We start from the raw sequence: 22,114 nt of genomic DNA on the forward strand, positions 1-22,114 counted from the left end.
ACCATGGCACAGCCTGGCAGGGGCCCGCCCGGCTGGGTGCAGCGTGAGCCTGAGTGACTCTAACATGTATCTAAACTCTTTGTAAGGGAATGTCTACGCTGCGGCTGGGCCTGAGCTCCCAGTGGGGTAGAGAGACCCACCTGTGCTAGCTGAGCTCGAGGTCTTGCACTAAAACTAGCAGTGGAGCTGGGCTAGCACAGGTGGCAGCTCAAGCCAGCTCCCGGGTACGTACCCCAGGAGTCCAGGCAGGCTTGTTCTCAGGCAGGAAACCCGAGCTGCCACCTGGACTCCCCGTTATACTGCTATTCTTAGCATCCGAGCTCAAGGCAAGCTAACACTTCTGTCTGCCAGCACTGGGAAGCTCACTCCCAGCTGGGTGTAGACATAACCTGAGTGTGGTTTAAATGGTTCAGATCCCAGGGGCACAGAGATGTGGTCACAATTCAGTCCTGACACTTGCACCAAGGCTGGAGGCAATGAGGGTGGGCCACTGAATCGTGAAATCACTGGGGTCACGGACTGCTCTGCTTGTAGGAATATCCCCAGAGACCCCTCACCTGGGATATGTGTGGCTGGGAGATGGGAATACTTCCCCCCCAGTGATCAGTGGCCATTCATACCTCATTCAAAGGCTTTGCCTGCACTGGCTTCTTTTCCCTAATATGTCCTGTTATATGGGAGCATCCAAATGCCCAGCCAATATGGGGCCCCATTCTGCTGGGAGCTGGACACAACAGTAGTGAGAGACCATCCCTGCCCAGGTGTAAGGGACCAGGGCATAGGCAGTCTTGCCTAATGGTCACAGCTGGGCTGAGGTCTGCCTGCCAGGGATGGGAATCATTGGGCCAGAGTTAGAGAAATCACAAGGCCAGGCTCCATGAACAAGAGTCGGGGTCAGACTCAAAGACCAGAGGCAGTACCGGGTTAGAGCCAAGAGGCAGGAATCGGCGTCAGGGATCAGGAAACAAGGCAAAGTCCAGCAGAGTAGCAGGTGGTTGCCCAGACAACTTCTTGGGGCAACCCCCGGGGCTAAGTAGGGGCACTTGGCCAATCAGAGGCCTGCAGGGTACTGTCACTCTGGGTCTCCTGGGCGGTACTTCCTGTAGTGCCTACCCTCCCCAGTGCTCCCTGGTGCTCAGCTGGCACTGCAGGAGTATTGGCCAACCCAGGTTCTAGTCCCCGGGTCTTTACACCTGGATAGTTTATTACAATTTGATAGAGCCGAGAGTGCCACAGCTCTCAGCTGTGGTCTGGACGGCTTCTGGCAGTTCTGGGTTTTAGCCGCTAATCCTGCTCAGAGCCAGGGCAGGTGAGGACTGTAGGGGAAATCCCTTCCCTTCTGGTCTATGTTGGGCAGCAGAGAAGCTTGTTACCTGCTCCTCACTGCCCCGTGGCACTGTCACTTCATCCCACTCACTCACTCCGCCGTCTGGTTTGCTATTTCTCCTGTTCCCAGGCCAAGCTACCATGACAGGGAAGCACTCACAGGTGGGAAGCACTGGTGAGACCCCAAACACATACCCTGGCTTCTCTGATTCACATCCTCTCGCAGGCTTTGTCCCCGACCATTTCTTGTTTCTCTAGATGAGACATTTTCACAAATGTCAGAATGCCTTGGTGCTCAACACCACGATACAACCCTTTCTCCTCCCCAAAGTGCTTTAATGCCCGTTCTCTTGCCCAGCCTCACTCCTGCCAGTCATTACAGATGTGTCTCTCGACCCATTGCACAGATTGGGATGCTGAGGTACAGAGAGAGAAAATGACCTACCCCAGGTCACACGGCAAAGCGATGGCAGAGCTACAGAGAAAAGCCAACAGATCTCACTCTCGCTGTCATCAGCAGACAACAAGCCCCCTGGGGGAGGGACAGAGCCCAGCAATTGGCTGTGTGTGTGTCTGTGTGGAATTTTCATCGACACAGTTTTCAAGTTTGGTTTGTGGAATCATGAATCAATTTGGATGAAAATTCTTTGCAAAACTATTTTGTTTTCCAAACCAAAAGCATCTCCCGTTTGTGACGTCCCCTTAAACTGTCTCTTCGCACACAAAGAGGAGACACTTTGATTTAGAAACGAGATAAGATGCTTCAGTCAGGGTACGTAGTTGCTCCCCTTACTGATTTAAAGCTAATAAAATACCAGTAAAATTGACTCTTTCAGCCCTTACACAGCAGACCCCACTGACGGCATCTAACCGGGGCCGGGTGGGGCCAGGTCACCCTATCAAACATTCGGATACCCAGGGGAACGGGACAGTGCGAGGCGGCAGCGCCACCTAGCGGCCACAGGACAAATCGCCGGCTGCTGCACCTGTGTGCACTGGTGGTTAGGTTAACATGGAAAGCTGCATAATGCAAGGTTGGGAAAACGGGGGTCTGCTGCACTACATCATAATCTGCAATGACTCAACCCGATAGGACACCTCCTGTGCTACACTGCTACTAGTGACCTCTCAGACAGGTCCCCACATCTCCCCAGGAGGCAGCTGTGAGAGGCTTGTTAACCCTAACCGACAGAGGGAGAAACGAAGGCTGAGAAAGGCGAAGGGCCTTGTCTTACATCCCAGAGCCTGTTTGCACAGTGTTGGGAACAGGACCCGGGTGTCCTGACTGTCAAACTAACCATCAGTCTGGAGTTTCACACACTGAATGATCAGAACAAAGTGACCTCGAATGAGCTACAGACCAACCACCATTCACACTGATTATTCAGCACGTGTTGTAGAAGCACTAGACCATCCGAGAGAACCAGGAACGGCTCAGAGACAGCCAATGGCGAGAAGGAAGGAGAACAATTCACCAAGCAGATGATTGGTTCTGGCTTATTTGCTGGGCCTTAAAAGAGAACAACAAAGTCCTGAGTCTCCTCCCTGTCACTAGATCCCCTGCTCAGCCAATCAACATTGAGACTCTGGCGGAGGCTGAGGGTTCCCCAGACAGCCCAGGGATGGCTCAGGTCACCAGTGAGGATCGCTCTCAGAGCAGTCTTCCTGTCCCATCTCTTTGGGACGGCCTCCCTCCACGAGGGCTAAAGAGTAGCCCCCTCCTCGCCAGTCGAGGGACGGAAGTAGGAAAAAGGGAAACCAAAAATGATGAACCCCAATGTCCCCCTGACTCTAATGGACTAAGGCCTAGGTGGTAAAAAAAATCTCCCATCTTAACTTAGTGTTTTCCATGCCTTGAATTTGGCCAGCACCAGGTGGGTCAGGCTGCCTAGGTACCAAACCTCTCTGGGGCTCTTACCTGCTCCACAGGGACGTCTGTCTTCTCGCTCAATTAGCAGTGGGAAAGGGGAAAACTCCAAGGAGGCTCCTCCTCGCGCTCACAGGCAGGACCCAGAATCCTCTCTCAGTCCTCAAGGAGAGACCTAAAGAAGGAGACTCTCCGCAGCAAAGCCACGGGGGTCTCTGAGATCTCCCCAGCCCTGCAGCCTGTCCTACCTGGCCGTTGTCATGGACGCTCTGTGAGGTCACCGCCTCCCAACCTACTTTCACCAATCAGCTGAGGTGCTGCAAAAGGCCCTTGTGAAGTCACCGCCACACCCACCCCTGCCATCAGAGCTAAGGTGACGTGTACAAACTTTGTGCAGTGCTGTTGTGCATGCGTGTTATGATACAGACTCACAAGTGTGGCCTTGGGGTGAATTCCCTGCCCCTCACAGCATCAATTTCCTCCAGACTACCAAGGGAAGTGGTGCTTTCTCCATCCCTTGAGGAGGTGCCTTTCTGGAGTCTGCTTTGGTCCAAAACTCGCACCTGCACCATACAGGAGGCCTGTGATGTGCAGTAGGGGTCATATGAGATGATCTAACCATCTCTTCTGGCCTTAGTCTCCAAATCTCTGCAAAACTGAGTGTGGCACAATTGATTTCATTGACTGGAGGTTAAGAGGCGATTTAATCACTGTTTTAAATATGTTTTACAAATTCCCAGAGGGGGGACTATGTGATTTAAAGGGTTCTTTAATTCACCAGACAAAGATTGAACAAGACCCAATTGGCTTGCAGTCGATGTCAGAAAATCCCAACTGGAAATGACCATTTTTTAACCGTGAGGCTAATTATCTAGTGGAACAAGCTCCTCAAGGGAGATGGTAAATTCCCCATCACTTGCAGTTTCTAAATCAAGACTGCAGCTCTTGCTGCAAGACACCTGGTGTGTGGGTGTCCCTGTTCTGCGTTTCGGGATCCCTGGTACATGGTGCCTCCCTCCCACCAGTTCAGGATCCCCACAATGGGTGCTCCCATCCCCCCACCCAGGCTCTGCGGGGGTGGGGAGTGTATAAAAAGAGACCGTGTCTCACTGTCTTGCCCAGGCTATGCTGCAGGGGCTATTCACAGGCGCGACCCGACTACTGATCGGCACGGGAGTTTTGACCTGCTCTGTTTCTGACCTGGGCCGGTTCACCCCTCCTTAGGCAACCTGGGGACCCCCAGCTTCCCAGGGATCACCATATTGATGCCGAGCTTAGTGCGGACACCCGATCGGCACAGCCCTCTCACCAGGCCAGAGAGAGCAGCAGGTTTCCCGTATTGTTTTAATCTGAAGGTCCAGGCTTCAAGTCCATGGTCAGGTGATAAACTACTCACCAAGATCTTACACTGTCGTTTCTGTAGTTCTCTTTGATGTTACTTTTTCTCTTCAGGATTTTCCCTTTCCTCAGAAGGCCCTTTTTGTGTGTGGGTTTGAAGGGGCAACTTCCTGACAGCCCCTCTGTCCTTGCAGCCTGGAGGAATAAAGGCCTCTGGCCATAGAGCATGTTCCTCCCCTGCACACACACACACACACACACATACAAACACAGAATATCCCTAAGGAATTAGAATCACCTGCTGCCTTCCCCGTTCCTGCTGGATCCCCAAATGAAGATGCTCTTCAGCCTAAACCCATGTCCCCTCTTTTCCCAGTGCCCCTCAATCCCAACCCTCAGTCCCTCCTATGCTCACTGCTCCTCACTCCCAACCAGAGCCTGCTCCTCTTCACCCTTCTCCTCTGTCCCAACCCACAGCCCCCTCCTATCCCCAGTGCCCCTCAATCCCAACCCACAGCCCCCTCCTATCCCCAGTGCCCCTCAATCCCAACCCACAGCCCCCTCCTATTCCCAGTGCCCCTCAATCCCAACCCACAGCCCCCTCCTATTCCCAGTACCCCTCAATCCCAACCCACAGCCCCCTCCTATCCCCAGTGCCCCTCAATCCCAACCCACAGCCCCCTCCTATCCCCAGTGCCCCTCAATCCCAACCCACAGCCCCCTCCTATCCCCAGTGACCCTCAATCCCAACCCACAGCCCCCTCCTATTCCCAGTGCCCCTCAATCCCAACCCACAGCCCACTCCTATTCCCAGTACCCCTCAATCCCAACCCACAGCCCCCTCCTATTCCCAGTGCCCCTCAATCCCAACCCACAGCCCCCTCCTATTCCCAGTGCCCCTCAATACCAACCCACAGCCTCCTCCTATTCCCAGTGCCCCTCAGTCCCAACCCACAGCTCCCTCCTTCCCTCCAGCTTCAGACCCCCTCAGGAATATTTTCTTGCAAGGTTTCGTGTATGAGGCTGCATGTGGATTTTACAGTATGTTGGAAGTAGGTTGGGTTGCTTGCGGAAATGATCACTTGTGGCTGGTGTTGGATTCCCAGTCTCCATGTTACAGGGGCAGGAGAAATAAAGGGTTGTTATCCTTGTTGTGTGAAGCGAGAGCAGCACAACTGTGCTTGGCAGACCCTGATTGAGGGACTCACCCTCAATTCAATAGCACTTGCTAGGCAGGGGACAGGGGTTCCAAAGCCAAGGGGGTTGTGTCCTGGGTCCTAATACTAAAATTTAGGTGTTAGACCAACCCTAACACAGAGTGGCAGTGGAGGGATGAGTGAGTCCCTAGACAACATAGTGAATACGGTACCTTCTTATTTTCCCCCTTTTCCACCCAGGATGGGGGGGTGAACTGTACAGAGGCACCTCGGGGCTTGCACTGACTAAGAACAACAGCTGTGAGTGAGGTGCAGAGTGGGGATGGCTCATGTTAAAGGACGTTTGGTTGCTGGACTTATGAACCGTAGGGAGAAGGACACTGCCCAGCTGATTTGGGGGGTGGGTCTTTCCCTCGTGGTTTATGTTTATGTGTTGGGGCTGCTGACATGACTTCTGCTAACCCTGGGCTTACATTGCAGTGTAGACATACCCTGAGAGGGCATCTATACTGTGATAAAATCCCCCTGGCCCGGCTGGCCTGGATGATCTGATTTGGGCTCCTGGGGCTCAGACTGGAGCCCAGGCTCGGAGACCCTCACCCCTCGTGGGGTCTTGGAGGCTGGGCTCAAGCCCAAGTGTCTACACTGTAATTTTATAACCCTGCAGCACAAGCCCCACAAGCCTGAATCAACTGACCCAGGGTTTGAGAATAGTGACTTGGGTGTGTTAATGGCAGTGTAGACATAATGCTAGGCTATGTCCACACTGCAATGAAACACCCACGCCTGTCCCGTGCCAGTGCCGTCTCCCAGGCTAGGGCCGTGGGGTGGTAAATTTGCAGTGTAGACATCTCAGCTCAAGCTCTGGGAGCCCTCAAGGTTGGGAGGGAGTTTAGCAAGTGAAAAAGGTAAAATGGCAGTGGAGTATTACCCTGGACTCAATGGCATTTCTCCATTGGTCTGTCTGCTTTGGGACAGGGACAATAACACGTCCTGCTGTTTTCGTTATTTCAAAGGGCGGTTTAGGATTTTCATTCTCACACTCGGTGCACAAAGCAGGACTCAACCCTCAGTGCAAACTAGATGAGCTGCCCACAGGTTCTGGCAGCCACAATGAGCCATTTGGTGTGAGAGCTCAGACCTTCCCCTGTCCCAGAGGGAGGGGGGGTCATCTGTGACAGGCTGGAACACTGACCTATCAGCTCTTAACTCTCAAAGTTTCAGTGATTCTGTTATCAGTGCCTTGTGAGTATAATTTAAACAGCCACACTGGGCTGAACCAAAGGCCCATCTAGCTCTGTGTTTTGTCCTCCCACGTTAGCCAATACTAGGTACCCCAACAGTTACTCAACAAGGCGTTGAACCCAGGATCTCCTGTTTACAAAGCAGGTGCTTTAATCAGCTACGCCAGGGTGCCTATGGGTGGCTGAAATACAGTGTCTGCCCACACCTGACTCCCTGCCATCCCCACTGGGGCCTGAAAAGCTTTGCTTGTGTTGGATTCTGCAAAGCAGAGGAGCAGGTGACATTTTCCTTGCAAGCTGTGTGTGTGTTTGTGTGTGTGAATCTTTGGCCAGGTCTGCACTACAAAGTTATTTCAGCATCATTGTATTGCTCAGGTGTGTGAAAAACACACAACGCTCCCTCGATCAGCAGTTTTTGGCTGGTGCACACACTGCAATACCACATCTGGCGACAAAATTGCCCTGTTTTGGTGACAAAATAAAACCACCTCGACGAGAGGCCTAGAGCTTTTTGCAGCAAACTTAAAGTGACAAATGTCAGTGTAAATGCTGCTGGTCATTATATCACCATAACTGGTTTCCACCAGTATCCCACCATGCCTGCGGTGAACTCGCCTGTCCTCCATTCCTGCTACAGAGGCTGGGCCCCTCCCCTTTCATAGCTCCAGAAAGTTCTGACAGCTGAGCCACTATCTATACCGGGATTAGCTTGATAGAACTGCATTGCCAGCCTAAGTAATGTAATTACACCAACCTAATTTTGTAGTGTAGACCTGTCCAAAGAATCACACACACACCTGGGGAGCAAAATTTCATCTGCTCCTCTGCTTTATAGAATACAAACATGAACAACACTTGTCAGGGCCCAGTGGGGATTGGCAGAGAGTCAGGTGTGAGCCATCTTTATCCCAGGAGAGATGGACTCTAAGGGTACGTCTCCATTGCAATGTCAGCCCAGGTGTGGCACGCTGTGCTCAGAGCAGCACCTGGAAGCCCCATATTCACCACTCTCATATAATGATGACATGGTTTGTTCAAAGTCTGCCTTGTGACGTATCATTTCAAAAGTCTTGATCTGTTGAACATTAATATCTTGTTGAATTGTGTGTGCTCGCATTGGTTGGGAAGTTACGAAGTTTTGCTCTGTGTTACTGAAATATGTTATGAGGTTGAGAAATACCCCCCACCAGCCTTTCAGGTGTGACAAGGGAGGAGCCAGACTCGCTGCTGGCCCATTGAAGGGATCCACACTCCCAAGGACTATCCCAGGAACCGTGTACAATGCAGGCTTCTCCGAGATAGCACAGCGACAATGGACACTGCTTGACTCACATCGTAGCAAAGGAGCTTCCTAACAAGTTGGAAGAAACTATGAAAGAGGGGAAGAGACATCATGACTTGGCCTCTCTCCCCCACAACTCAGCAGGTGGAAACACACCTGGAGGACAAAGACTGAACTGAGTCAGAAAGCAGAAGAGAATAATAACAATAATACTTGCAAACCAAAGTCCCCAAACAGACTAGTATTGGTTTTTCAGCAGAAAATTTTCAGTTTGGGGAATTTTGTTTTCTCAGTCAGACCTTGCCAAGGGAAGCAGGGAGAAAATGTTGGAGTTGCCTCCTTCAAAACAGCTTGGCCTAGACACTAGCTCTGGTTCACTGCTCTGGCCTTGCTCGGGTTGAGGGTATTTTAATAATTTGGGCAGGTCCCAGGGTGTTTGGGGGAGATGATGAGGATGTTCCCTTTTGAGATAAAAACTAAGAAATACAGCACTAGAGAATTTCTTTTTTTAAGAAATCTGGGATTTAGACATTTTATTTAAAGCAAGAGAGTTCTGAGTTTCTGAGAAGGTTTTTGTTTGCAAGAAGCAACATTGTTCAATCTGTCATTGTACCAAAGGGGGAGATGGTTGTCAACAAAGGAGGGGTGAAAACTAAACACATCCAATGAGGATAGGATTCGAACCCACGCGTGCAGAGAACAATGGATTAGCAGTCCATCACCTTAACCACTCGGCCACCTCATCTGAGCTGTTGGAAAAAGGACAGGAGGAGAAATCTAAGGCCAGCAGAGCTAGGGACAACAAAGAGTTTTTAAATACTAAGCGGAAGCAGGGGCTGAATGAGCTCCCCCCTCACATCTAGTGAGGAGCTGGGGGAAAGACTTCAGGAACAGACCGTGTCTGCACAGACACACCTACTCTGCCTAGCTATGCAGCATGATGGGGCCACTTTCCCAAAATGACCAGTTTTGGCTGGTGGTGGGTTACAAATCACTTTAGGATTGAGTGGAATGAAATGTTATTATCCTTCCTGCATGAGTGAAGGGCAGCAGAACATACCTAGTCCGTCCTGATGGAGGGCTGGGTGGGTGAGGAATAGCTTTTATTGGACTTCATAGAAGTGATTGAGAACATCACCCTAGACCAGTGATTCCCCAAACATTTCACTCTGTGCCCTCTTAGCCGTGGCTGTGGCCCCTTGAAAACCACAGTCGAGAACATGGGCTGGGAGTGGGGCTGTTGCTTGCTGGGGAGAGGGGTGCAGACAGGGGTAAGGGGGTCGAGGCCGAGCTGGGCACCAGAGGCCCAGGCTGAGGGTGGGGTTGGGGAAGAGCTGGGGCAGAGTGGGGCTGAGCGCTGCTCCCTCCATGGGGGATGGCTCAGGCCCTGAGGTGCCCCCATGAATGTTCCTCTGTGTCCCCCTAGGAGTCATGCCCCACATTTTGGGAACCACTGAACCCTACTCGCTAATCAGGGGCTAGTGATGCCAAAGCCCAGGGAAAGGGAGAACAAGTGCGGGGCCCCCAGCACTGGAGCCATGTGAAGGGGCTGCAGGAGAGGGGCTATGGCTGGTGGCCCAGGGAGTTAAGGGCAAAGGGGGCACAGGAGGGGGCAGGAGTTAGGGGTGAAGGAGGTGCAAGGGTTGGGAGTGCAGGAGCTAGCGGTAAAGGGGGAGTGGGGATCGTCCAGGGGCAATGGGGAAGTGCCAAAGTACAAGCTTTGCCCAGGGCACCATTTCCCCTAATGCTGGTCTGAGCAAACAATTGGAAATGACCCTTCAGTGAGACCAGAACCCTAGTGTAGAAAAGCCCCTTTGTTAAGTGGTGGTGGCTGAGGGCTTAGGGAGATGGGTTAGAAAGCAACGGGCGTCTTTCTGTGGAGGTTTGATTCTTGCCTGCTAGGCAAGGCTGGTGTGTGGTGTCTCCATGGCTGTACTTTCCGTCTCTGATCTGCCCCAGGGAGGCAAGTCTAGACATATTCAGAGGCTCTATGCCAGGGTTTCTCAAACTTCCTTTCACTACAACCCCCTTCTGCCAAAAAAAACTTACTACATGGCCCTGGAAAGAGGGACCAAGCCCCTCCACACTGAGCAGAGGCAGGGGAGACAAAGCCTGAGCCCTGCCCCAGTTGGGGGAGGGCAAAACCAGAGCTTGAGGGATTCAGCCCTGGGTGGTGGTGGGGCTCAGATTTTTGGCTTCAGCCCCAGGCACCAACATGTCTAATGCCAGCTTTGGTGACCCCATTAAATCAGAGTCACATCCCACTTTGGGGTCCTGACCCACAGTTTGAGAACCACTGCTCTATGCTGAGGGGAGAGAGTTTTCCTGTGGGTGTAGATAAGCCACTTTGCAAGAGGTGGCAGCGATGTCAGTGGGAGAAGCTATATCGGTGGGTGTGCAAGCTGTGGTGTTTACCACATTTAAGAAGTTTAATCAAACCCCATTTTTAAAACCACCTGTGGTCTGGGAATGGCAAAGGACCTCGATGAAGCAGGGTTTGTCCTTCAAAGTCCTGGAAATCACGATTCCCTATTCAGGTCATTGTGGGGGTATAGCTCAGTGGTAGAGTGCTTGATTGCAACTCAAGTGATCTTCAAGTGGTCAGATTAGATGCTCTAATGGTCTCTTCTGGCCATAAAGTTGACTAATTTCTGAAAAACTGAGTGTAGCATTGGGACCAGCGTCTGATGTTTTCCTGTCTAGCCGGCTTGCTGCCTAGAACGAACGCTCCTTGAGTGGGGTGATCCACAGGGAATAGCTTAAACCTCCAAAGTGCCTGGCCAGCAGCAGGACATTAGCACAGCAAGGGAGGGGTGTGGCAGTGACATCACAAAGGCCTTTTGCAGGACCTCAGACTATTGGTCAAAGGTGGTGGGGAGGTGGTGACCTCACAGAGAGATGCTGACATCAGCCAGGCAGGACAGGGGCGAGGGGCCAGGGAAACCTCAGAGACCCCTGTGGCTTTGCTTCAGCAAGTCTCCTTCTCCAGGTCTCTCTTTGAGGACTGAGACAGTATTCGGGTTCACGAACGTGAGCGCCAGGAGGAACCTCTTTCGAGTTTTCTCCTTCCCTTTTCCTGATTTTACTAGAAAACAGCCGTCCTTGTTTAGAAGGTAAGAGCCTCCTCGAGGTTTGAAACCTGTTCAGTCTGATCCATCTGGTGACAGTTGAATTTTAGACATGGAAAACACTAGCTTAAGAGGCAGAATTTTATTCCGCACCTGGGATTTTGTCCCTTAGAACCACTGGGGTCATTAGGGTTTGTCCTTTTTGTTTCACCTTTTCCTCCATCCCTTCCTCCTTTCTCTTTGTCTCTTGCTTCTTTTGTCCTTTCACCTGTTCTCCTCCCAACACCAGGAGCTGTGTGTGTGTGTGTGTGTGTGTGTGTGTGTGTGTGTGTGTGTGTGTGTTGCAGGGGAGTGCTCTGCAGCTCCCACTGTGGGACGTCCACCCAAAATGTGGGGCTGAAATAGTGCTCGGGCAGTGATCCCCACCAGTGACCTGGGCCATCCTTTGGGCTCTCTGGTGAGAACCCTTAGCCTCCCGTCCTCAGTCTCTACCCTGATTGGCTGAGCAGGGGGTTATTGACAGGGAGGAGACTCAGGTCCTTGTTGTTCTCTTTTAAGCCCAAGGAAATAAGTCAGAACCTGTTATATGTTTGACAAATTTTGCTGCTTCGCTGCATTAATGGTCTCTGAGCAGTTCATGATTCTCTCTAACATTGCAGTTCTCCTCAAATACTTGCTGAATAATTCCTGTGCACTGTTGTTGGTCTGGAGCTCATCTGAGAGCACTTTATTCAGGTCATTCAATGTGTGAAATTCAAGTTCTGATGGTTAGTTTGAAAATCAGGGATCTTAGGTCCTATTCCCAACTCTGCCACTGGTTGGCTGTGTGACCTAAGACAAGTCAATTCTTCTTTCTCAGCCTTAACTTCTCCCTCTTTCAAGTAGGGATAATAATGATCCACTCCTACCTACCTCACGGTGAGTGGAGGATGGGGATCCATTGGAGAGTGTCACTAGGAGTATCAGAGGCGTAGCCGTGTTAGTCTGGATCTGTAAAAGCAGCAAAGAGTCCTGTGGCACCTTATAGACTAACAGACGTATTGGAGCATGAGCTACTGCACATGGCTAAGCAAACAGAACAAACCCCCAATCCCCCCTGTGCTTTGGGAGCCAGGTTTGTGGTGGGAATTCTGTAGTTCAGATGACTTCAAGCCTGGACATTGTGATTCTTTACCAGTTTCTCTGGCATGGGGGCAGTTTTGTGCTGATAGCTGAGTGGTTAAGGTGTTGGAGTTTAAATCCAATAGGGTTCCCCAGCGCAGGTTCGAATCCTGCTCACAGCGAGGCCTGTGTTTTAGCCAGTCCCTCACCCGGGCAACACCTCTGTACAACCCCCTGAGACACTCTCAATTCTCTCCCCACCCCAAGGAAATCCTGTTCTGCTCCTTTCATAGAGATCCCTGGGACACCCCCTCACGCTGTGTCCCTGAGGGGTCAGGCAAACTCTCAGCACCTGAAGCCTCTGCCACTCACCTGGTGCCCCATAGATCAGCCACAGCCCTGGTTCTGCTCCTCTCTCTAGAGTGTGAAAGGAGCCGAGTCAGCGACTCCATGGGAGCTAGGGGGGGCTGCAGAAACAACAGAGAAAAAATAGGTGCTCAGCGCCCACTGGCAGCCAGCTCCCCCCCTCACTACAGGCCTTGCCGACAAGCTCCTCCTCTTCCCCTTCAGCACCTCCCACTTGCCAGTGACCAGCTGTTCAGTGGGGTGCAGGAGGGGCTGGGCGGGGAGGGGAAGGAGAAGGGACAGTAAGAGGTGGGGGAGGGAGAGGAATGGGGCAGGAAGGTAAAGGCCGGGAAGAGGTGGGACAGGGGTGGAGGTATGGGGGAAGGGGTGGAGTGGGGGCAGGGCCTGGTACAGAAAGGGGGGGGATTTGTCCTGGGCCCTGCACCCCTCTAGGTCCGGCCCTGAAGGGAAGCACCGACTATCACAGTGACAATACAACTGACCAGCATTGCGGGGGAGGCTGAGGGAGATCCGCACTCACCAGGTCTCTTCTCTCCCCCACGGTGAGCCAGACACTGCTCTCTCCTGGCTCTCACTCTAGCAGCTGGATGCCAAGGAGCCATTTCCCCACAGGAAGTGCATTGAGTGCCCCTGTGGTGCTGGGGGGCTGGCACTGCTGCTGCCTGTGGGGCTGGCAGGGGGGCTGATGTCTGCACAGACTCTCAGCTGCCAGGCCGGAGGGGGCACTTGGGACCTTACCAGACTGGCTCAGTGAAGACGGGGGGTTGACAGAGCAATACAGACGCTCTCCAGAGCACGGAGCAGCAGCCGCCCATGCAGCCAGGCAATGAGCATTTCCCAGGGCCTGGAGCCGAGGGGGAGGCGGCAGCTGCTGTTCCAGCTCCTCGGGGACAGGCCCTGTCAGCCAACAGCCACTTCTTACTCCCCACAGCTAAGGGCGCCGGGTTCCTCCGGTGGGGGTGTGGAGCAGCCGTTCGTTTTCCTGTTCGCACTCCTCTGCGGGGTGAAAATCGGGGAGGGGAGGCAGAAGCCCCACTTCCCTCCCGACATGACGCCCAGTGGGGGAAGCAAGGACAACAGGGTGGGGCAGCAAGTGGTGGCCAGACTCTCACCGCCAGGGTCTAGTCTAGCTCAGGGTCCAGCTCAACCTCCTCCCCGCGCCACTGGCCCCCAGTCCCCTTCCACCACCAGGTCAACCCGGGCACTAGGGCAGGAACGGGGTGAGGCAGCAAGTCAAGCTGAGCAAGGCAGGCGAAAGCGAGTCTTGTCTTCATGGGCCACTCACAATGACGTCCTTTTTGTGTGCAACTGCGGCAAAAACATCCTGGGCAGAGAAGCAACAGGCCAAAATACTGCCACACAACTGCCAAAGAAGCTCAGTTTGGAGGATATTAGACTGAAGGTCTAAAGGTCCATGGTTCAATCCCAGGCTTTAGCAGGCCCTTTCATTCCCTCTTTGTACAGTGGTGGCTTGCCCTCTGGGAGCGCAGGGGTGCCTGCACCCAAGGTGAGTCCTTGGGCTCTGCAATAGGGGGAAAAAAGAACTGTGGGCTTCTGCCCCTAGTTGGCTGGCCTGACCCTTAACAATGAGGGACGGGAGCTGTCTCTCCTACATGAGTTATTTGTGCACCCAACATGGCAGGAAGAGAGTGAGGCAGGGTGGCCCTCAGGAATGGTGCCAGAGGGGATGCTGGGCAGTGACAGGCAGGAAAAGGGGATGAAAACTCCTCTGTGCAGCTGAGCGAGGGCAGTACCAGGGAAGGGGCATGTGTGAAAGTGGCCCTGTGGAAGGGATTTGGGGGCCCAGGAGGTGGCACTTGATGTTCAGTGTCTTGGAGCAGCTGGGCTTGGCCATGGTGGGTGTTCAGGAAATGCACATTAACAACTCTAGGGTAGCTTGATGGGCAGAGGGTGATTGGTGGAAGGGCCCATCTCTCTGGTCCTCCAGGCCAGGGAAGAATGATGGGGTTGGAGTCTTGTTCTTCACATTCGCAGTGCGAGTACAGAAGGGGCTGGAGCTCCCACCAGGGAGAGCATTACTGGTGGGCTTTGTGCTCTGCAGCACTGGTTCTGGCTCTATTAGTGTGTATGGTCCCCAGTTAAGGCGTAAAAGGAAAGTTCTATGAAGGAACTGGCTCCCTTCCTCTGTACGGCACGGTGTTTGGTGTCAGGAGGGATTTCAATTGTTGCACCGGCCTGAGGACTGCTGGTCCTGTTTTCCTGACCGTCAGAGGAAACTCTTCTATGATGAGCACTACCTGGTGCAGGTCTGTAGTGAGGTTGGCTTAGAGAACGTGTTTCTCCACAGTGGAACCAGTGGAGGGCGGGCGGTAGCCTCCTATTCCTCTGACCCGAGCTCACACCAGCCGCAGAGGGGATACACCTTTCTGCGGGGCCAGGCCAGGAGTCACATTGACCGGATTTACGTGAAGGAGAGCACGTCAACAGCCCAGTGCAGGGTGGTGCCAATGGACAGTTCGGATCACGCAGCTCTCACCGTGTGCTCAATGTGGGCAATTCCCTGACCCAGGGCAGAGGATATTGGAAGCTGAACATCCAGAGCTTGCAAGATAAAGGAGCAGGGGGGCGAGGCCTGGCGGTGTTGGCAGAACGGGAAAGCATCAGAGGTTTCTATGGCAACCAGGGGGATTGGTGGGAGTCAGTGAGGGAGGAGTTGGAGGCTTTGTTCCGGCGGTCGGGCAAACACTGCAACATTAAAGAAACCAACAGTGCCAAGTCCTGCAGCGTCGCCTGTGGGATTTCCACAAGAGCATCCAGGCAGGGGAGCCCAGGGGGCAAGAGGGGCAATTTGTCCCGGGCCCCACAGGGGACCCCACGGGAGTTTTTTGTGAGCTTGTGAGCTCCCCTCTCCGGCCACACGGGGGCAGCACTAACGGTCTCATCTAAATTTGACCCTTCAGAGCGCAGATTATAACCCAGGAAACCAAATCCTTCCCCAAACTGACAGTTGAAGCGGAAGCTCCCCTTGGAAAGATCAAGATTTTTGCCTTTAAAAACAAGGAAAATGTGCATTGTTCTCTTCTGTCTACAGCGAGAGATTGAAGAAGCTCAATTGATTTCATTGGAGGTTAAGAGGGGATTTAATCACTGTTTTTAAATACACAGTTTAAAAATTCCCAGAGGGGGGAATATCTGATTTTAAACGGTTCTTTAATTCACCAGACAAAGGTTGAACACGACCCCATTGGTTTGCAGTCAATGTCACAAAATGCCAATTGGAAATTACCATTTTTTAACCATGAGGCTGATTATCTAGTGGAACAAGCTCCGCACAGGATTTGGTTAAATCCCCATCACTGCCGTGTGTAAATGAAGACCGCAGCTCTTGCTGCAAGACACCTGGTGTCTGGGTGTCGCTGTTCCCCCTTCAGAACCTCTGGGACATGGTGCTTCCCTTCTCCCAGTTCAAGATCCCTATCATGTGGGTGCTCCCATCCAGGATCTCTGGTGGGTGTCTCTGTCCCCCAACCCATGAACTAGCTCCAGTGTGTGGTTTCCCCTGCCTGCCCCCATCTGGGATCGGTGGGTGTCTCTGTTCCCCTTTTCAAGATCCGTGTTGCTTGGGTGCGTCTCTCCCCCCCAAGTCAGAACCCCCAGCGTGTGGGTGCTCCCATCCCCCCATCCAGGCTCTGCGGGGGGTGTCTGTATAAAAAGAGACCGTGTCTCACTGTCTTGCCCAGGATACGCTGCAGGGGCTATTCACGGGTGTGATCCCACTACTGATTAGCACAGGAGTTTTGACCTGCTCTGTTTACGACCTGGGCCGGTTCACCCCTCCTTAGGCAACCCGGGGACCCCAAGCTTCCCTGGGATCACCATATTGATGCCAAGCTTAGTGCAGACACCCAACCGGCACAGCCCCCTGCAGCCCAGAACTCCTGAGCTCAAGCGATCTGCCAGTCTCAGCCTCCCCAGGTGCTGGGATCACAGGCACCAGCCACAGGGCCTGGCTTGTTTTACTGCCTGGCAGCTGGAGCTTTAAACTCTGCTTGTGAGCTCTGTGCCTGGGCCAGACAAGGACAGCCTGGAACTGGGAAATGCTCCTGCTCCCCCCGCCCCCGTCTCATGTCGGGGTGCAGGCGCCGCTGTCCTCCCAGGTAAGATCCCTGATGTTTCGGTGCCCCCTTCCCCCGCCCAGGTGTCCGGGTACCTCTGCCCCCCATACAGAATCCTGGGTGTGTGGGTGTCCGTCCCTCTGCAGAGGATCCCGGAGTGTGGATGCCCTTGTTCCCCCCTACAAGATCCTGGGTGTGTGGGTGCCACTCTCCCCCCCAGTAGATCTCTGGTGGGTGGGTCCCCAGGGTGTGAGTGCTCCCATCCCCCGATACAGGCTGTGGGGGGGTATAACTGGCTCTCCCTGTCCTGCCCAGGCGGTGCTACAGCAGCTGTTCACAGGGGCAGCAACCCCAATGTCAACCTGCAGCTTTAACCTGCTCCAGGGGTGACCTGCTTCACCCTCCTGTGGGAGCCTGGGACCCCGAACTTCCCAGAATCACCTGATTGATGCCGAGCTTAGCACAGACACCGGCTCAGCCTGGCAGGGAGCTGCCCTGAGCCCTGACAATCAGCTTCCCTCCGCCTCCTGCTGCACAGCGAGGGTCCCACGCGAGAGGCTTTGGGCCCAGTTTGTCCAGGAGTGACCCAGGCTCCAGCTGTAAACTCTGCTGGTCAGTTCTGATCTTTGGCCACATGGGGCGGCACTAACGGTCCCATCTAAACGCTGTTTGCGTTCGACCCTTCGGATCGCAGATTGTAACCCGCGGGCAGATCTCTGAGCGCAGCCAAATCCCTCCCCAAACTGAACATTGAAGCAGCAGCTCCCATTGGAAAGTTCAGGATTTTTGCCTTTAAAAACAAGGAAAATGTCTCCAGCGAGAGACTGAAGAAGCTCAATTGATTTCATTGACTGGAGTTTAAGAGGCGATTTAATCACTGGTTTAAATACGTTTTACAAATTCCCAGAGGGGGGAATATGTGATTTGAAGGGTTCTTTAATTCACCAGACAAAGACTGAACAAGACCCCCTTGGCTTGCAGTTGATGTCAGAAAATCCCACCTGGAAATGACCATTTTTTAACCGTGAGGCTAATTATCTAGTGGAACAAGCTCCGCAAGGGAGGTGGTAAATTCCCCATCACTTGCAGTTTGTAAATCAAGACCGCAGCTCTTGCTGCAAGACACCTGGTGTGTGGGTGTCCCTGTTCTGTGTTTTGGGATCCCTGGTACATGGTGCCTCCCTCCCACCAGTTCAGGATCCCCATAATGGGTGCTCCCATCCCCCCATACAGTCTCTGCGGGGGCGGGGGGTGTATGAAAAGAGACCATGTCTCACTGTCTTGCCCAGGCTACGCTGCAGGGGCTATTCACAGGCGCGATCCCACTACTGATTAGCACGGGAGTTTTGACCTGCTCCGTTTCCGACCTGGGCCGGTTCACCCATCCTTAGGCAACCTGGGGACCCCAAGCTTCCCAGGGATCCCCATATTGATGCTGAGCTTAGTGTGGACACCTGATCGGCACAGCCCCCTGACCAGGCCAGAGAGAGCAGCAGGTTTCCCGTATTGTTTCTTGCTCTTGTTTTCTTGACTAGTTTGTCCTCTGCACCAATTTCCTCTTTTGCTTTGTAAGCCTGGCTAGCTCAGTTGGCAGCACATCAGACTTTTAATCTGAGAGTCCAGGGTTCAAGTCCCTGGTCAGGTGATAAACTACTTCCCAAGATCTTACACTTTCTTGCTGGAGTCCTCTTTTTCTCTGCAGGATTTTCCCTTTCCTCAGAAGGGCCTTTTTGTGTGTGGGTTTGAAGGGGCAACTTCCTGATAGCCCCTCTGTCCTTGCAGCCTGGAGGAATAAAGGCCTCTGGGCATAGAACATGTTCCTTCCCTGCACACACACACACAGAATATCCCTAAGGAATTAGAATCACCTGCTGCCTTCCCCTGTCCTGCTGGATCCCCAAATGAAGATGTTCTTCAGCCTAAACCCATGTCGCCTCTTTTCCCAGTGCCCCTCAATCCCAACCCTCAGTCCCTCCTATTCTCACTGCTCCTCACTCCCAACCGGAGCCTGCTCCTCTTCACCCTTCTCCTCTGTCCCAACCCACAGCCCCCTCCTATTCCCAGTGCTCCTCAATCCCAACCCACAGCCCCCTCGTATTCCCAGTGCCCCTCAATCCAAACCCACAGGCCCCTCCTCACGCTGCTCCTCAATTCCAACCCACAGCCCCCTCCTATTCCCACTGCCCCTCAATCCCAACCCACAGGCCCCTCCTCACGCTGCTCCTCAATCCCAACCCACAGCTCCCTCCTTCCCTCCAGCAGCAGGTGCTTCACACCCCCTCAGGAAGATTTTCTTGCAAGGGTTCATGTATGAGGCTGCATGTGGATTTTACAGTATGTTGGAAGTAGGTTGGGTTGCTTGCGGAAATGATCACTTGTGGCTGGTGTTGCATTCCCAGTCTCCATGTTATAGGGGCAGGAGAAATAAAGGGTTGTTATCCTTGTTGTGTGACTCGAGGGCAGCACAACTGTGCTTGGCAGACCCTGATTGAGGGACTCACCCTCAATTCAATAGCACCTGCTAGGCAGGGGACAGGGGTCCCAAAGCCAAGTGGGCCAGGGTCTGGGTCCCAATACTAAAATGTAGGTGTCAGACCCACGTCAGGACAGGGGGGCTGTGGAGGGATGAGTGAGTCCCTAGACAACATAGTGAGTACGGTGCCTTCTTATTTCCCCCTTTTCCACCCAGGATGGCAGGTGAACTCTACAGAGGCACCTCTGGGCTTGCACTGACTAAGGACAACAGCTGTGAGTGGGGTGCAGAGCGGGGATGGCTCATGTTAAAGGACTTTTGGTTGCTGGACTGATGAACCGTAGGGAGAAGGACACTGCCCAGCTTATTTGGGGGAGGTGGGTCTTTCCCTCGTGGTTTATGTTTATGTTTTGGGGCTGCTGACATGACTTCTGCTAACCCTGGGCTTACATTGCAGTGTAGACATATCCTGAGGGGGCATCTATACTGTGACAAAATCCCTGTGGCCCGGCTGGCCTGGATGATCTGATTTGGGCTCCTGGGGCTCAGACTGGAGCCCAGGCTCGGAGCCCCTCACCCCTCGTGGGGTCTCGGAGGCTGGGCTCAAGCCCAAGTGTCTACACCGTAATTTTATAACCCTGCAGCACAAGCCTCACAAGCCTGAATCAACTGACCCAGGGTTTGAGAATAGTAACTTGGGTGTGTTAATGGCAGTGTAGACATAATGCTAGGCTATGTCCACACTGCAATGAAACACCCACGGCTGCCCCGTGCCAGTGCAGGCTCCCAGGCTAGGGCCGTGGGGTGGTAAATTTGCAGTGTAGACATCTCAGCTCAGGCTCAATACCGGGCTCTGGGACCCCCCAAGGTTGGGAGGGAGTTTAGCAAGTGAAAAAGGTAAAATGGCAGTGGAGTATTACCCTGGACTCAATGGCATTTCTCCATTGGTCTGTCTGCTTTGGGACAGGGACAATAACACATCCTGCTGCATTTGTTATTTCAAAGGGCGGTTTAGGATTTTCATTCTCACACACGGTGCACAAAGCAGGACTCAACCCTCGGTGCAAACTAAATGAGCTGCTCACAGATTCTGGCAGCCACAATGAGCATTTGGGTGAGAGCCCAGACCTGCCCCGTCCCAGAGGGAGGGGGTCATCTGCGAGGGGCTTAGAACACTCATGTACCAGCTCCTAACTCCCAAACTTTCAGTAACTCTGTTATCAGTGCCTGTGAGTGTAATTTAAACCATAAAAACAGCCACCCTGTGCTAGACCAAAGGTCCCTCTAGCTCCTTATTTTGTCTTCTGACAGTAGCCAATACCAGGTGCTCCAACAACCAGTCAATAAGGCACCACTGGGAGTTGAACCCAGGATCTCCTGTTTACAAAACAGGTGCTTTAATCAGCTATGCCATGGTGCCTGCCAGGGCCAGCTTTAAGCCGATTCGCCCGATTCCTGGGAATCGGGCCCCGCGCCTAAGAGGGCCCCGCACCTTTGGCGCCTTTTTAATTTTTTTTTTTACTTACTCCAGCTGCCGTCTCTCTGCTCCGGGGTTTTCTGTGGCCCCGCTCCCCTGACCAAAGCGCAGGCGGGAGAGCGGCTGCCCCACAGCCTCGCTCTCCCAGCTGCAGCTCCGGCCGGAGCGCGGCAAGCCCCGCGGCCCCGGCTGCAGCTCCGGCCGGAGCGTGGCAAGCCCTGCGGCCCCAGCTGGAGCTCCAGCCGGAGTGCGGCAAGCCCCGCGGCCCCGGCTGGAGCTTCGGCCGCAGTGCGGCAAGCCCTACCCTACAGCCCCGCTCTCCCAGTTGGTGCCCTGGGGTAGTGGGGGGCTCCGGGGATTATTTAAAGGGCTGGGGCTCCAGCTATCTCTGCCACCCCGGTCCTTTAAATAGCCGCCAGAGCCCCATTGCCCCTATGCATTCATCAGGGCTCCCGCGGCTATTTAAAAGGTCTGAGGTGGGGTAGAAGCAGGGGAGCCCCGGGCCCTTTAAATAGCCCCCAGAGCCCTGGGATAGAGGGGGTCTTGGGGGCTATTTAAAGGGCCAGGGCTCCAGCTGCCTCTGCTGCAGCCCTTGCCTTGCCCTGCCTGCACCAGCTCTGCCCCCCAATGCCTGCAGCCAGCTCTGCACCCTGTGCCCACAGCCAGCCCCTGCCAAACCCCCTGCCCTGTCTCCAGCCAACCCCTGCCACACACCCCTGTGGTCCTGCCCAAAGCCAGCCAGCCCTACACACACCCCTGCCCGCACCCAGCCCTGCACCCCCTGCTCTGTCTCCAGCCAACCCCTGCTGCACCCCCCTGCCTGAAGCCAGCCAGTCCCACAATCCTCTGTCTCCAGCCCTGACAACCCCTGCTGCACTCCCCTGCGGCCCTGCCTGAAGCCAGCCAGCCCACCCCACATCCCCGTCTCCAGCCAGCCCCACACTCCTTGCCTTGCCTACAGCCAGACCCTACCTCCAGTCAGCCCCTGCCCTGCCTCCAACCAGCCCCATGTCCACTGCTGCCCTGCAGTTCCCAGGGCAGTAACCCTGCACACCTGCTTCAATGAGGGAGGGCAGGGAGCAGCTGGGACCCACACATGTGCACACCCCCAGGGATTGGCGGTGACCCACACATGTGAAACGGCCGTCATTAATAACCAATCAACAGCATATATGAATCAATGTACATAATATATAATTTTATTATTTATATAGTTATGGAAAGTAAATAATAGAAGGAAGAAATGAAAGGCTTTTTTTTTTTAGTCATCCCTGCCAGGGCCCCGCCAAAAATGTTCGAATTGGGCCCCGCACTTCCTAAAGCCGGCCCTGGTGCCTGC

General features: G+C 53.7%; 1 non-coding gene across 1 annotated transcript; it reads right to left on the minus strand.

Annotated features, from left to right (window-relative positions):
* Positions 1-8,877: 8,877 nt before the first annotated feature.
* On the minus strand, positions 8,878-8,959 carry TRNAS-GCU. Its single transcript has one exon. It is a non-coding gene; the product is annotated as a tRNA-Ser (tRNA).
* Between the last annotated feature and the right edge of the window lie 13,155 nt (positions 8,960-22,114).

This window comes from Mauremys mutica, unplaced genomic scaffold, assembly GCF_020497125.1.
Source record: "Mauremys mutica isolate MM-2020 ecotype Southern unplaced genomic scaffold, ASM2049712v1 Super-Scaffold_100120, whole genome shotgun sequence".
Taxonomy (NCBI): domain Eukaryota; kingdom Metazoa; phylum Chordata; order Testudines; family Geoemydidae; genus Mauremys; species Mauremys mutica.